The 15,945-nt window shown below is 42.6% G+C and overlaps 1 long non-coding RNA gene across 1 annotated transcript in view; it reads left to right on the top strand.

The window, feature by feature from the left end:
• The window catches only part of LOC140707524 (uncharacterized), a 101,525-nt gene that overhangs the window by 43,034 nt on the left and 42,546 nt on the right, over window positions 1-15,945 (top strand). Inside the window, exon 3 of the long non-coding RNA XR_013542515.1 lies at window positions 5,098-5,148. This is a non-coding gene — a long non-coding RNA (uncharacterized LOC140707524). The remainder of the gene's footprint in view (window positions 1-5,097; window positions 5,149-15,945) is intronic.

The raw sequence follows: 15,945 nt of genomic DNA, 5'->3' as shown, positions 1-15,945 counted from the left end.
AGAGATGGTGTGAGACGACTGGTACAAGTGAACAAGTTTTTTTTGCAGTTGGTGAATGTTGTCAGGAATAAAAAACAACCCATACTATATATTTCCATCTAGTTTTATGTTGCATCTGTTCTGGCTGCATACTTTCCAATGAATTTGAACTATTAAGAGCTGTGTGATTAGTGATCGACGCTGCTTCTCTTGCAATGAACGTGCAATGTGCTGTTACGAAATGAGTTTGTATTGACGGGTCTTATGGTGTTTGGACAATTTATATTCTTAGGAATTTTTCAGGCTGTCAGCAAACACAAAAATTGTCCATTAGACATTTGTAATAGGAGTTTTCAAATATTTTTGAAGAACTCCCTCACTAATGGTGAATGAGTAAAATGCATGTTATACTTTTAAAATAAAATAAAGTATAACATCATTCTTGAGGTGGCACTGCTGGAGAGATTAAATAATGCGTTTCAGCCAAAGCCTGAAAGTAAGTTACAAACAACTAGTTACTTGCAATTCATTCTTCCCTGTGATAATGAAGGTATAACTGTGTTACTTTACAACTGCAGCTTAACATGGTAAAAGTTCCCCTTGACATTTAGTTCAGTCGTGTCTGACTCTAGGGCGTGGTGCTCATCCCTGTTTCCAAGCTGTAGAGCCAGCATTTTGTCTGAAGACTGTTTCCGTGGTCACGTGGCCAGCGTGACTAGACCCGGAACATTGTTACCTTCCCACTGAGCTGGTACCTATTTAACTGCTTTAAAACTGCTAGGTTGGCAGGAGCCGGGACCTCACTCTGTCGCGTGGATTCGATCTTACGACGGCTGGCCTTCTGACCTTGCAGCACAGAGGCTTCTGTGGTTTAACCCAAAGCGCCACCATGTCCCTGCAGCTTAACATGAGGTAGCTTAAATTGTTTTGCAGTGTGATAGTAACTTCCTGGCGACTTCTGTAGTATTAGGGATTTTGATTCAGTAAATACTGAACGAGGGGTATCTCATGCTACAAATGTGGCCTCATGCTCTGCTGTGGGTGTTGAGGTGACACTGAGGTGGATGGCAGGAGACCATGTTTTGCATCACGGGAAGCAGCTTGTAGTGCTCAGATGTTCCTTTTAAAGTAACTAAAAAGTAACAAATTAGTCATGAGAAATGAAAAAATAAAAAACTGTTTTCTGAAAATGTAGTTGCCCATTGTATCAGATAATTGCTGGCTAGTCTCCACTATTCCATCCTTGGGGAATATGCTGAATATGGTTTTCTTTCCTATTGTGTTACCCTTACTTAAAGGTGCCACAGGGCCATCTGTTATTTCCCCTCCATCTTGCATTAGCTCAGCAGTGCCCCCTAAAGCATCTAATACATTTGGCGCCCTGTTGGGAAACCTGAATAAGCCAGATGTTTTCTTTTGTTACCCAGTGCACCTCCCAAGCTTAATCTCTTTTGCACAGTGGTTTGATAGGCTAGAACTGGCAAGTCCTTTGTAATTCAAGTATCCTGTCATAAAGAAGGTGGATTTAGCTGTTCAGTATTCTTTGGGTTTGCTGGCTAGCCTGCTGACATTGGAAAAGGGATAGTGCATGACTGGGCAAGAGAATAATTAATCTCCACAGAAGGGCTGACTTGTACGGAACACACATTCCCATACATGTAATAGTTTGCTCGCTCCTCAAGGACCATCTCGGTAACATCTAATCAGAGGCCAAGATACAGTCTCTCAGGCCAGAAACAGATGCTAGAGATAGCCAGTAATTAGACTTGAAAGCACATAAAGTTGCACAGAGGCGACTGAGGCAGTATTTCTGTGTTTGCGAAATCAGACTTCAAAAGAATCTGTGCTTAAGTCCAGAGGATCAATCACGAAACAAAACAAGCTAAGCCATGTATTCCTGGAGGCAAGCGAAACTCATGTTGTGGCTCTGAGGCACTCGTATTATTTAAATATTACCCTCGTCCATTGGCAGGCTACCTTAAATGTCTGTTCCTAGCCTCTCTGAATGTCCTTTTGCAATGAACTCTGAACATGGCCTTTAAACTCAGGACCCTCCTCAGACAGTATGTAATTAGCTAAGTAAGACTGGTGTAATTTATTTGGAATTCTCTATGCATGTGATTGTCCTCTCCCTGCCTACACATACAGTTCTTTGCATGTTTGGCCATTAGCCTTCCTTTTAGAAGACAATACATACATTTCATAATGGGCCGTTTTAATGCTGAGATAGGGAAAGGCATCTGCAGAGATCCTATTGGAAAACAGTGGCTGTGAACACAAAATGAATGTGTAGAATGGCTGATCCCATTTTATGACGACGAACTTGTGGTCACCTGCGTTGCATTCAAATAAATGAATGTTTACCAAATACCCACAAAATAGCACTGACAGTAATACTGTGAGGAACCAAACAAATTATAGCCTAGTTCATCAAAGGAACTGAAACTATATGAACTCATGCAGAATTTACCCAACAGTTGACCTAAATTCACACTATAATTTTGTCATTGCCATAGTTTGCCTCAAACTAAAGAAAACACAAAAAAATTAAACCAAAGGAAATAGAGAAATTAAGCAATCGTGTAATTCATTTGTATACACTGTTGTTAATTATTAATTAATTAGATTTATACCCCACCCATCTAGACCGAAGTTAAGGAGCAGGGCCATGAAGGTATTAATAAGATCATACATATAAATACCTTAGATACAAATACCATTTATTCCAAACTGTGACCAAGATCTTAGTAGTAGAAGAGAATGTAAACGAGGCTTCTGAAATGTAGAGATGTTAATAGAAGATGTGAATGTTAGAATAAATATTAGAGCCAATGCAAGAAAAAATAGAATGGAAAATTAAAGAAAAGATCAAGTACTGTACAGTAAACTGGGAAAGAATTTACAGCTTAAAAATGGTGATTCAAACAGTGGGCAGAAATTTTAAAAAGCTACAGAAGACTCAGTCCTTTAATATGTATTTAAAAAATCAAGGAAATAGCAGACGTCTTCAAAATATGACAGGAGGCCCACTACTGGTGGACAATAATTCTGTGATACTTGATGTCATTAGCTCCCAAGTCATCAAGGGGAGGGAACACATTAAAGAGCCGCTTGGAAGTGATGGAGCAACAGAGTTTATTGCTACCTCAGGTCTCCACCAGGGGAGTAAAAATCAAATCAAATTAATCAGTCACTTATACCAGATGTTCATATTTGACTGGAAATCTAGATGTTGAAAGTACATTAAGACTGATTTAAAAATACACAGCAAAATTCCTGGGTTTGGTGATCTACTACACAGAAGTACTGAGCTAATTGATGAATTAGATGTTGTAATTAATCTTTTCTATCAAATCTACAGAATAGAACAGGAATCGGTGTTGAAAGCTAACTGAGAACAACCATTATTACATTACTAAAAAATTTAAATGAAAAACATGAATGTTGATTACAGAAAAAATAAACTCACTGAGCCATTTACATTAGGCTTTCTTAAAAATAATACATGAAAAAAATTCGTAGGAAGTGTGAAGAAGAGTCAGGAGACATGCACTTTGGATTCAGAGATTTGGAAACTAGAGAAGCAGTATTCTCTATACACGGACATGAGAATCATCATGGTGTCAACATAAATATGTATATTTCCTTCATTGGCCATGAGGAGGCCTTTGATAAAGTCCAGCATGGGAAGCTGAGAGAGCTGCTGGTAAATAAAGGTTTTGTTTCAAGAGAGAGACTGGGAATTGGGATGGGGTATATGATGGTGTTAAATAAAAGTGCCGTAGCGTGGCAAAAAGGGACCCTAGGCTTCCTCTTTCCCTTATTGTATTAGAGCACAGCTGTACTGATTTCAAGTGAGAGGGAGAAAAATGGATCAGCTGCAAAGCAGGACAAGATAGAAGAGAGGGAACAACGTCACCCGGCACTCTTTAACAACATCCCCTGTTCTGGGCATATGATAGCAAGGGTAGGGAATGGTTTTCTTAGTGAGATCTGTGTTACCTTCGTCAAAACCAGAACTGGGTCACAAAGTCTAGGAGCGAGTGGACTAAGGGTCCCCAAAGTAGGCGGAGTTACTATCTTTTGTTCAACAAGAACGTACAACAAGATGCCTTGTATGTAGACCTTTTCTTTTCCAATTAGTGCAATATTCTGTCAATCAGCTTGGGCTTGGGCGGTATCTTTCTTGCATGGCAAGCTTTTGGGTTCTCAATAACTCCATCATGGGAAGACGGCACATTGACTTGTGGTGACGACCCACACTTCAAAACCTGGGCCAGATGCGGTACCCCATGACGTAAAGTAAAATGGACTTTTGGCGTCCACATGAAATTGCGGTGCCCAAGGGATCCCTCTGCAGGTTCTTCCTTCTTGCTCAGAAAAAAGCCTGGCTTTCCTCTCCCCCATCCCGCAGATCAGCCAGTTCCCTTGGGTGACATCGCAGAGCTCTTTGTAAGCCCAGAGCAGAAAAATGTGGAGCTCCAGCCGTCTTTGTTAGCAAAATATTGGTTCCACACTCACTGTGCCTCAGCTTTGTGACTTGGAGGCACAGTGGGACGGCTGTCGCCAGAAACAAAGCACAATGAATTCCTCCTTCTTTACCCTTGAATGGTGAGAAGACCTACGTACCTGAGGAGGGAAGACCCTAAGGAGCAGACAGTCAGGTAAAAAAACCTTAGTCACTCACTGTCGAGCAGAGTAAAAACAGTCTCAGTGTAACTCAATTGCCTTACAATTTATTAGAGGGCCAGTGAGTAATGTTGAGAGTCCAACAAAGATGTGAGTTTCAAATCCCCTTTCAGCAATGAAGGGATCATGGACCAGTCACTATATGTTGATCTAACCTACCTCACAGGGTTGTTGAGAGGCTAAAAATGGGGGTGGGGAGAGAGTCATGTGCAGCTTCATGGCAGAATGATGGAATATACAGATAGATAGATCTTTGCTATGTAAGCCGCCTTGGAAATCCTTCTGGACTGAACACTGCCATAGAAATCAAATAGGTATGTCAGATGGGAAATAGGATTCAATAAAAAACACACACTAAATATTCCATGTTCTGGTTTGGAGACTGAAAAGACCATTGCTTTGATTAATCTCTGATGGTTCTTTCTACAGGGCCTCAACTGGTAGCGGCTCAAGGTTGACTCAGCCTTCTATCCTTCCGAGGTCAGTAAAATGAGTACCCAGCTTGCTGGGGGGGGGGGGGCAATGTGTAGCCTGTATGATTAAATTGTAAACCGCCTAGAGAGTGCTTGAAGCGCTATGGGGCGGTATATAAGCAGCACACTTTGCTTTGCTTTGCTTTAAATACAAATGTTGGAAGAGAATTAAAACAACATATTTCAGCCGTCTTCCCACTGAGCTGAAATGTGTATCCTTCTCCTCCCTTTGCCCCAATCCGTCCGCCTTGTACTGACATTTGCTGTCAAGTCACACCCTGCAAGTTGCTATGATTCCACCACCTAAGATGGCCTCACAAACCCTGCGGACACAGAGCTACAGAAAGAACAGATTGGATTGGCAAAAAGAAGTGCGTGTGTTCTCACAGAACCTGAGAAAATAGCACCTTCATGTTTTAAAAGAAAAATCTGTTTGTGCCACTCTAGTAAGCACTTCATAACTGGTGCTAGAGCAGAACATATGCTTCTGAAGTGATAGAATATAGAAGTATCTGTGTACCTTTGCTTCATGAGAGGCAGGAGAGAGAAGTAACTTTGCACTGTGTCGCCTCCGAAATCAGTGCCAAACCGTGACTTCTTTAATAACTCAACCGAGCTGTCAATTGCTCAAGAAAGTGCGTTCCGTGTGTGTGTGTGTGTGTGTGTGTGTGCGCGCGCGTGCGCACGCGCACGCGCGCGCATGTGCGTGCATGCGGGGGGGAATGAAATGAACTCTGTGTTGAAATGCTCAGTTAAAATATGGTCCAACTATCCCTAGTTACCAAGAACAGCCCTTATTTCGGGTGCATATCACTGAGGCCAGAATCCCGACTGGTGTTTCTGTAATGTTTGTCCAGCTTGCAAAGGCTAACTGTGGCTAACTGACAAGGTTGCTGGGGCACATCTCAGCTGGGGGTTTCATCAGGCCCGTGGCTGAGATACAGCTGTCAGTTAGCTTCAGCTAGCAAGTTACAACATCCCATGGGTTGCGTAGTGGATAGAGTGACGGACTAGAACTCAGGAGGCCTGGGTTCAAATCCCTGCGCACCCTTAGAAGCTCATGGTGGGGTATGGAGCTGGTAAAAATGCTGCTTAAATATTTCATTTACCTTGAAAACCCTACTAGGGTTGCTTAAAGTTGGTTCTGACTTGGTGGCCAAGAACAATAACAACAGCAAATTATGCAAAACCTTATGTGAATCCCAACAGGATTCTGATCAGTGTGTGTTAGTAACATGTTGATGATATCTTTGTGGCCTGTTTTAATGCTCATGCAGGTGAAACTGACTGATTCAGCATAGCCCTAAAGAGGAAACAAATCACCCCAAAAGAGGACAAATGGATGTATGTTGCCCTATTTACACATATCTTGGATATACTTTCAATACGCTTTAATACAGATAGATGATTTCTATACAGTATGTGAAGTTACAACATAACCTCATATTTAGAAATCATCCCTGCATTTTAAATGGAAGTACTTCTATGTTGCACCATGGTGGACAAAGTTGTGACTCAGTGACTTGTTGCTTTCCTTGTGCTCATTCTTGACAAATAGACCCCTAACCTGCTTCTCCTCTCCTCTCTCAGAGTTCTTTGTCGTTAAAGTAGAGAGCTCTTCAGGGTGTTGTCTGAATAGGTATCTGGTTGGGAGTTCAATACCCCCAGTGTGCCTCCTTGACAGGGGCTGGACTCAATGATCCATAGGATCCCTTCCGGCTCTGTAGTAGCAGTATGATTATGATGATGACAGCAACGATAAATATTCAAAAATACCAGGCACAGTCAATCAAAATTATAAGAACATTGGCTGGTATTATATAACAGATACAAGTTTAAACCAAATACTGTACCTAAGTATCTGTTAAATATTGGTGCAGTATGTATGCTGTTCCTAATATTGCTGGTTTTTTTGTAGCTCTGATGTTATTTATTTATTTATTTATTTATTTATTTATTTATTTATTTATTTATTTATTTATTTATTTATTTATTTATTTATTTATTTATTTATTTATTTATTTATTTATATCTGTACCCCACCCATTTAGTGAACATGCCACTACTCTGGGTGGCTGACAAAATATTATTAAAACCATACAGAACAGATAAATCATATAAAAAGAAAACAAACAAAACCCTATCCCCCCCCAATAAAATCACCCGTCTGGGACATAGGATGGCAGACAACAGGCCAGCATAATTTTACAAAAGGGTGGTGCTTGGGAAGACGTGGATAAAAAACAAACAAACAGGTTTTAATTTCCTTGCAGAAGCTCAGGAGGGTGGGGGCCAGTCGCACCTCCACAGGAAGAGAGTTCCAGAGCGGAGTGGCCAGTACTGAAAAGGCCCGGTTTCTGTTTGATGCCTTCCGGGCCTCTTTTGGAGTGGCCACCCACAACATTAAGGACTGGGAAGTGTGGGCGGGATGGGAAGATGAGTTGTGGGCGAGGCGCTCTGACAGGTAGCAAGGTCCTAAACCGTAAAAGGCTTTATAAGTTAGCATCAATACCTTGAATTTGGCCTGGAAACATACTGGCAACCAGAGCAAGCAAGACAGGAGAGGTGAAATATGGTCAAATTTAGATGTATCAGTGATGAGCCTGGCCGCTGCATTTTGCACTTGCTGCAGCTTCCGGATCACCTTCAAGGGCAGCCCCATGTAGAGAGCAATGCAGTAGTCAATCCTCGAGATTACCAACACATGAACCAATGTTATTAGGGATCTCCTGTCAAGAAGGGTGTCCCTTCTGAGATCTGCAACTGCTTATGATACTGTGTGAAATTTCTTGATATTGTTCCCAAAGCCCCGATGACTATGGGGCCACTGAAGTGTGTTTCATCCACAAGCGAGATTTTTTAATTGCTAGATCTCTGCATTGTGTTAGTTTTTCCAATTCTTTATTTTCAACTCTGGCATCCCCCGGAATTACAATATCAATTATCCAGACATTTCTTCATTCTATTACTACTATGTATGGTGTGTTATATTCAAGGTGTCTATCAGTTTGGGTCAGGAAATCCCACAAGATCTTGGCTTCCTTATTTTCTGACACCTTTACCTGATGTTCCCACGGGTTTATGGAAGCTGGCAAGTTATATATATAAATTATATACATAATAACCAATGCATTAGTTTTGCCACTCTATCACGTCTACTTTTCTAATTTGTGTAGTCTTTGAACAGATGAGGTGTGACATATAGATGAGGTGTGACACAGTTTCATCTTTTTCTTGGCAGAGTTGACATTTCCTGTTAGCACTAATTCCTTGGATCTTAGCTTCCATTACATTGGTTTGGAGAGATTGTTCTTGTGCAGAAAAGATCAAGCCTTTGGTTTCTTTTTTAAGGGTCACCCATTTAGCCATGCCCATGTTGAATTATGATCATGCTTTCCATCAATATTTCTCAGGTGTTGTCCATGTTGTGGTTTATTTTTCCAGCTGTTTAATTTATTTCCAAAGGTGTTAATAATCTTAAGGCATGGGTGGGGGTGGGGGGACAGCCCAGCACTCCTTTTGCTTTCAGAATGTTGTAATGAGGGAATGCTGTATTGCGATTGCAGTGTTGTATGCTGTGTGGCATTTTGTAGGTGGAAAAGAGTGCCACCAGGTCACTGAGAAAGATGTCAAAGAAGTGTGTGTGTGGAGGTGTGTTTTTTTAACCAAAAGTGGGGGGAGAGCAAACCTCATGCCCACTTTTCCTGCCCCAAGGGAAAAAATTCATGCAACATACTGAAAATTGCTTAATATCGACCACATACACTTCTATGAGGGCTTGAATTTTTGCCATGTTTTTAATTTGCACTAGAGAAGGGCATAAACCAACACAATGGCAGTTCATAATGGTTCGTGGTTCATTGGTGTCCATTAACCACAAACCATGCCAATTTTTTTAAAAAAACAAACCGTTTTGTGGTGTGTTCAGTTCAGGCCCATCTCTAAATTAAGCTACACAGAAAGTCCCATTTCATGGGGTTCCCACCCTGCATCCCCCCCCCATTCATGGGCCCCAGCACCGACCTACCTTGCTCCGGGTCTCCCCCTCCCCTCTCCCCCCTCCTCTGCCACTGCCTTGCTGCCCAGCTGAGTAGGACCTTAGGCTGTCTGGGGCCTCCATCCTGCCCCAGTGCTTAGGGTACTGTGAGAGGTGTAGTTCTTTGAAGGTTCTCCAATGGGCAGCAAAACTATACTTCCCACAATACCCTAAGCCTCCAGGAAGCACTAGGGCAGAAAGTCAGCCCCAGACAGCCTATGGTACAACTCATCTGGGTAGTGGCAGTGGAGGAGAGGAGGCAGTGACCTGGAGTGAGTGACGTAGGTGCTGGGGCCCATAAAGGGGGTTTTCTGAGGGGCAGGGAAGGGAATGAAATGAAATGATAATGACAAAAAAAGTTTGGCATTTCATTTAACTTTGCGAAAGTGCAGATCTCTGAACAGCCCACTGCTTTTCTCCTGCTCTTTGTGCGATCATCCAGTCGCAGCAGGAGCACAGACTTCCCTTCTCCGTCTCCTCCAGCAGCTGCCCACTCAAAGGCAGTGCTGCAGGAATAACTGCCCTGCCTGTTCATCTAAATGGGCAGCTGCTGGAGGAGATGGGGGAGGGAAGCACGGGCTCCTGCTGCGACTGGACGATTGTGTGAAGAGCAGGAGAGGAGCAGTGTGTACCGGCTGGTGAGTGGGGGAGCTGGCCGAGGGGGTGGGACAAGGGAATGCATGGCATCTGTGGTGCTGCACCAAGGAATTGGTATGAACCTCCAAATTGAGGTTTGTGCCCATCTCTGTCCACAGGGTGTGGGGTGTTTTTTTTTGGTTTGTTGTTCATTTTGTACCCATCTGTAGTTCGTACTGAATCCTTTTAAGCCATGCCTGGTATGTCAGTCTGACTGAAAATGAGACTACAGTGGTGCCCCGCATAGCGACAATAATCTGTTCTGAAAAAATCGTCACTATCTGGATTGGTCGCTATGCGGGCAAAAAAGCCAATAGGAACGCATTAAAACACGTTTAATGTGTTCCTATGGGCAAAAAACTCGCTGTTATCCGGAAATACTCCATGCGGCCGCCATTTTCACTGCCCGGTAAGCGAGGAGAGGGCACGAAAACACTGTGGGTGGCCATTTTCTTTACCCAGCGGCCATTTTGGAACCGCCAATCAGCTGTTAGAAAAAACATTGCTATGCGAAAATCGGTAAGCGAAACGCTTACCGATCATCGCAAAGCGATGTTTTACCATCTAAAACATCGTTATGCGATCACTTTTGCGATCGCAAAAAACACGTTGCTATGTGGATTTGTCGTTAAACGAATCGCTCGTTATGCGGGGCACCACTATATAAATATTTAAATGGAGAATAAACCCAGGAGGAGAAAGAAGGAGATCCAGCCTCAGTTGACATGAGGGTTAATTAAAAAAAAATCAATGAAATCTCTTTGAATGGTTTAGAGGTGGATTGTTTTGCTAGTTTTTCCTAATAAACGGAGAGCTGAGCTGGTACACCAGGACTTTTGACATGGTGCATAGACGTGCATAGACTTTGTAACCCCAGCACAACAGTCCAAGCATCATGCTTGTTTATAGGTTAAAGCTATCTCGGTAAAATATTTACAAGAACAGGGAGCAGCTCCTTTCACACTCACCTTTTGGACTTTGCAATGAAAGAAGTCTGTATTAGGCAGATTGAGCCTTTACACAGAGGTCCTGGGTAGAAAATATGTAGAACATGATTGTTGATCTAAAAGGGGGCAGGGAGTGGCCAAGAAAAGAAAAGCTGTTAATTTGGTAGGAACTGAAGGTGATTCAATGGATTGTAAAAAGAACTATTAAAAAAAGGTATGCAGGCTGACCTTGGGTGTGGGAAGAAGCCAGCTAATTTATTTGATCTGGGAGGAAGAGAGAGGCAAGTCAGTTTAATGTAGAGACACTGTGGGTACAGTCAGGGCTTGTCATTGCAGTGGGAGAGCTGAGTGGTCACTTTGGCCAGCCAGCAGACAGAGGGTGCCAAGGTGAACTTGGTGACTCAGTGTTTGTTGGTTGTATTACCTTAAATTAGGTACATTCCCCAGCATTAAATGCCCCCCAAACCCTTTCAAAGGTGTATTAGTTATTTGGGGACTACCTGCAAGGGGGGGGGCGAAACCCCTTATAAAAATGAAGCTGCTGATGTGTTTCCACTAATTCTGAGAAAGTTTGCTTCTGTCTCAAGAAGTTCAGTAAGAAAGGCCTCCGAGTGGTCTTGTGGCATAGTCCAGGGGTGCCTTTTTGGCCCTCCAGCTGTTTTAGATTTCAGCTCCCAGAGGCCACGCTAGCTGGGAGTTGAACCGTAAAACATTTAGAGGGCCAGAGATTGGGACCCATTGTTCTAAACCACTGTTAAGGACGCAAACCTTTTGTCAGCTACATGTCCGTCATCACCCAATGCAGGAAGGCCTGTTCAGGTCTAGTTCTCCCTGAGGTGGTAAAGCCTTCTGCTTGGGTTGCACCACTTCCTATGAAACAAAGTGGCACATTAGATTGAGTGTTTCTCTCCAGAAATGATATATTTCCTTTCATGGAAAAATAAATGCCAGGGAGAAAGGCTTTACCTTCATCTCCTCCCTGGGAACTTCTAGCTGCCTCTGTCTTCTGTCAAAATGGTGGAACTTGAAAACTTTTGTTTTGGATGGCATGTTTAGTGTTATAGCAGGAACCCAGTTGGATGCAGGTAGCCTTCTGTGTGTGTTGTTCAAAGATTGGAAAAATTACTTTAGCAACCAGCTGGGGCTTTCTGAAGACTACTGTTCCAAAAGTAACTTCCACAAGCTCTAACAATGCCATGGGAAATGGGCATCTGGATGTACGTACGCCCCTACCTGCAGAATGACGCTCATCCAAGCTGGACGAGTTTCCATTAAATGTGAAGGGCCGTGTGCCTCCCCATGGAGACCTGGGGCCATGAACTGCAACGAAAGTGTAGTTGCTCATCCCTGGGATGCAGTGGCCAACCAAGATGTAATTACAGGAAGTTACAAGTAACACAATGAGTTCCTTTTAAAATGTAGTGTTCTGAGATCTGCTCAGGGCAGTTTTTGGACCAAAAACAGGATTGCAGAGGCTTGAAATAGACTTGAGGGAACTGCTGGATAGGTCAGTGGTTGAGGCATCTGGCTGTAGAGCCAGAGGTTGGGAATTCGATCCCCCAGCATGCTTCCTTGACAGGGACTGGACTCAATGGTCCATAGGGTCTCTTCCAGCTCTGTGGTTCTAAGATTATTAATTATATTGCGCCCTCCCTGCTCTCAAGATTCTAGGGGCATGAATAAAAACGTTTACACTTTTTTAAAGGCTACGTTTTGATAGGTTCAGCCCACCAAGGCCCAAAGGAGGATTAAAGTAGCCCTTCGTCCTCCTGAAGCTGCCCGCCCCTGCAAGTAAACAGTCCGGAGACAGAAAGACCAGTGTTTGTGTTTTTTTTAAACTAAGCGCGAAGTTTTCTTTCTCATGGAACTTTATGTGTGGTTCACTCTGACTGGATTGTGCCCATTATTCATAATTTCAGCTTCTGAGTATTTTCATAAAATGTCACTTACTTTTATGATGGTTCACCTAATTGACATTAATGCAAATAATGTGCAGAGACATCTGTAAAATGTCTCCAAGTAGCTGCACAGAGAATAGCTCTGCATGTGGTTATGATTATATGAATATTTTAACTGTTTAAGGGTAGTAGCTTGTAGATGTCAAATGAAATCATTATGCAAAAGGTATTCCTAAAAAAATAGATGTATACTTGTTTTTTCACCATAAAATTATTTCAAATGACTCTTTGGTTATTAGGACTGCATGAAAAGAAAGAGTACTATATTCCCACTAATGTATAATTTCCTTTGTCGGGTACATTGATGTGAAATGATGCCATTCTTTCAGTTCATTGGTGACACTGTAGTGCCCCTGATACCAAGTGCAGGTGCTGAGAGATAGGCTTATGAAAGTTCAGATGAACTGTTGAAGCCTTTCTGTTTGCCATAGCAGTGGGTCCCACCCAGTTCTTGGAATTTAAAAAGGATACATCTCAGCTTCAGTCTTGCCCCCAATCAGCAACAGAAGAAGATTGGTTTGGAAAGACCAAGGCAGTATGTGGGGGTTCATGGTGAAATTCATAGTGGAGTTTTACAGTTTTAAAGTCTAGTCTCAATACAGTGGACTACGTAAAGATAATCTACACCAGGATTTACAGTATATTAGATGGGCAAGGGAAAGTTCAGGCTGCCTGTGGCTGTGTGCAAGGAAGGAAGTACAGTGGTGCCCTGCATAGCGACGTTAATCCGTTCCAGGATTAACGTCGCTATCCGGATTCGTCGCTATGTGGGGGGGGAACCCATAGGAACGCATTAAACTCCGTTTAATGCGTTCCTATTGGGGAAAAACTCACCGCTAAGCGGGAATCCTCCATAGGGCTGCCATTTTCACCGCCTCGGTAAGTGAGGAATCAGCATGAAAACGCTGCGGGCGGCCATTTTGTTGATCCGGCGGCCATTTTGGAACCGCCGATCAGCTGTTAGAAAAAACATCGCAATGTTTTGCCACCTAAAACATCACAATGCAATCGCATTAGCAATCGCAAAAAACGTGTCGCTATGCAGATTCGTCATTAAACGGTGCGCTCGTTAAGCGAGGCACCACTGTATAAATAAGCACTGTAAGGGTGCGGCTGCATGAGAGTCAAGGAGCCAGCTACTGTGGGCTGCTTTGGTTGGGCTTGATTAGAGTGTTCTAATGGTGGTTCACACAGAAATTGCCCCTACCAATAAAGTGAAGTGGATTCTCTAAGGCTTTCACAGCTGGGATCCGATGGTTGTAGGTTTTTCAGGCTGTTTTTGTCCATGTTCTGGAGGTTTTTCTTCCTAACGTTTCGCCAGTCTCTGTAGCCAGCATCTTCAGAGGAAAGGAGTTAGAATTCTGTCTGTTTTCTGGTGTAGTGTGTGGGATAGTTGACTACTTGTAGCTGTGGGATCAGCTTTTTGTCCTTTTCAGGAGATTGGGGTGATCATGGTGATCAGAGTGGGGGTTTTTTGTTATGGTGTATTGTTGTGATAAGTGGGGGGGAAATGGTCTGTCACTGTGATTGATTGATGGGTGTCGTTAGCTAGTCTTTTGTGTGCAGTGATCACTGGTCCTTGTGGCTGGGTAGAGTTCATTGATTATATTGCAGGCTGTATTTTTCAGTGCTGGGAGCCAGGCTTTGTTGAGTTTTAGACTTTCTTCTTTTTTGTTGAAGCTGTGCTGATATTTGTGGATTTCAATGGCTTCCCTGTGTAGTCTAACATAATGATTGCTGGTGTTGTTCCAGTACTTTTATATTTTGAAATAGGATTTCATGTCCAGCTTATTTCAGGGCATGTTCAGCTACTGCTGATTTTTCCAGTTGTTTTAGTCTGCAGTGTCTTTCATGTTCTTTGATTCTGGTCTTGATGCTGCGTTTTGTGGTCCCAATATATACCTGGGCACACAACTGCAAGGTATCCGGTATACTCATGCAGTGGTGAGGGGGTCCCTTTTGTCCTTTGCTGACTGTAACATTTGTTGTATTTTTGTGGTGGGTCTGAATACTGTTTGTGGGTTGTGTTTTTTCAAAAGTTTCCCCATGCGCTCTGTGACCCCTTTGATGTATGGCAGAAATCTCTGAGGCAAGGCAAGAGATAATCTACCCAAAAAGCAGGAAACAGTACATGAGAAAGATGAATAATTTTAAAAAACCCACAAAAATACAGTATATATATATATATATATATATTGAACAGAGTAAGTACACAATAAATAAACAATTTTAGAAAGTCAATCAGACAGAGAAATCCCCCCCCCTGGAAAATTAGCAAAACAGCATCCTCTCCCCAAAACCAAGAAAAGCAAGGAAGCAAATAAAGGCAAACAATACAAACAAATCGCCCCGAAAACCCCCCCTGCAAGAATATAAGGAGACATTTGATGTACAGTATTTTTCTCTTCTCTGCTCTTCAAGCAGGTCAGGCAGCAATAAAAATAATCCAAGGAAGGAAGGAAACACAAACAAACTCCAAAAATTCACAACAAAAATCAAAAAATCCTCACACAGAATGAACCTACGTTGAGGGAAAATCCCCAAAGAAATTAGAAGGGAAAAATGTAAAAACAATCCCAAGGAGACATCTTTCACAGGTAGGTAGTGTGATATCAGGAAAAACAAACAAACCCTAAAGAAATGAGACCCTCCCACAGACAAATTAATAGAAAAAAAAGGCAAACAAAGAAAAGATACAAGATGGAGGTGAGGAGAGGCAGTGAAAGCAAATCAAGATGGAGGTCACCAGGAGCTCAGCAGCATGCACTAATCTCATATGCAAGGAAGGACTATGAAGCAAAAACAACACTCTACTCGGTTGCACACCTTTTTACAGGTTCAATCTTTCCCCTCCCCCTAGACATTCTGATTGGCTGCTGATAGTTCTCACTGGACACACCACCATGTCTTTCCAGTATCCTTTGCTGTGTTATGGAATGAAAAATTTATCAGGAGATTTGGCATACAAAAGGTGAACAAAGCATTACATGAAAAACGGAACAGAAAGAAACATGAAACTTTCATGTAGGAGAAAATGGGACACGGGTGGGCAGGACTAAACTCTGGGGGAATTGCAAAGGATTATGGGTCTGGTAGTTTCTAACCACTAGGCTCTGCACAGGATGACCTACAATCTCTTGTAGTTCCAACAAAGCATTAGCCCTGTGCACTCATTTGCCTTGTCTTCTCCCTTAGGATGCAAATGGCTGCCAGAGTCTGAATTTATT

This window comes from Pogona vitticeps, chromosome 1 (assembly GCF_051106095.1).
Source record: "Pogona vitticeps strain Pit_001003342236 chromosome 1, PviZW2.1, whole genome shotgun sequence".
Lineage (NCBI taxonomy): Eukaryota > Metazoa > Chordata > Lepidosauria > Squamata > Agamidae > Pogona > Pogona vitticeps.
Note: the sequence above shows the minus strand (reverse complement) of the source record. Positions and strands in the feature narration are given on the sequence as shown.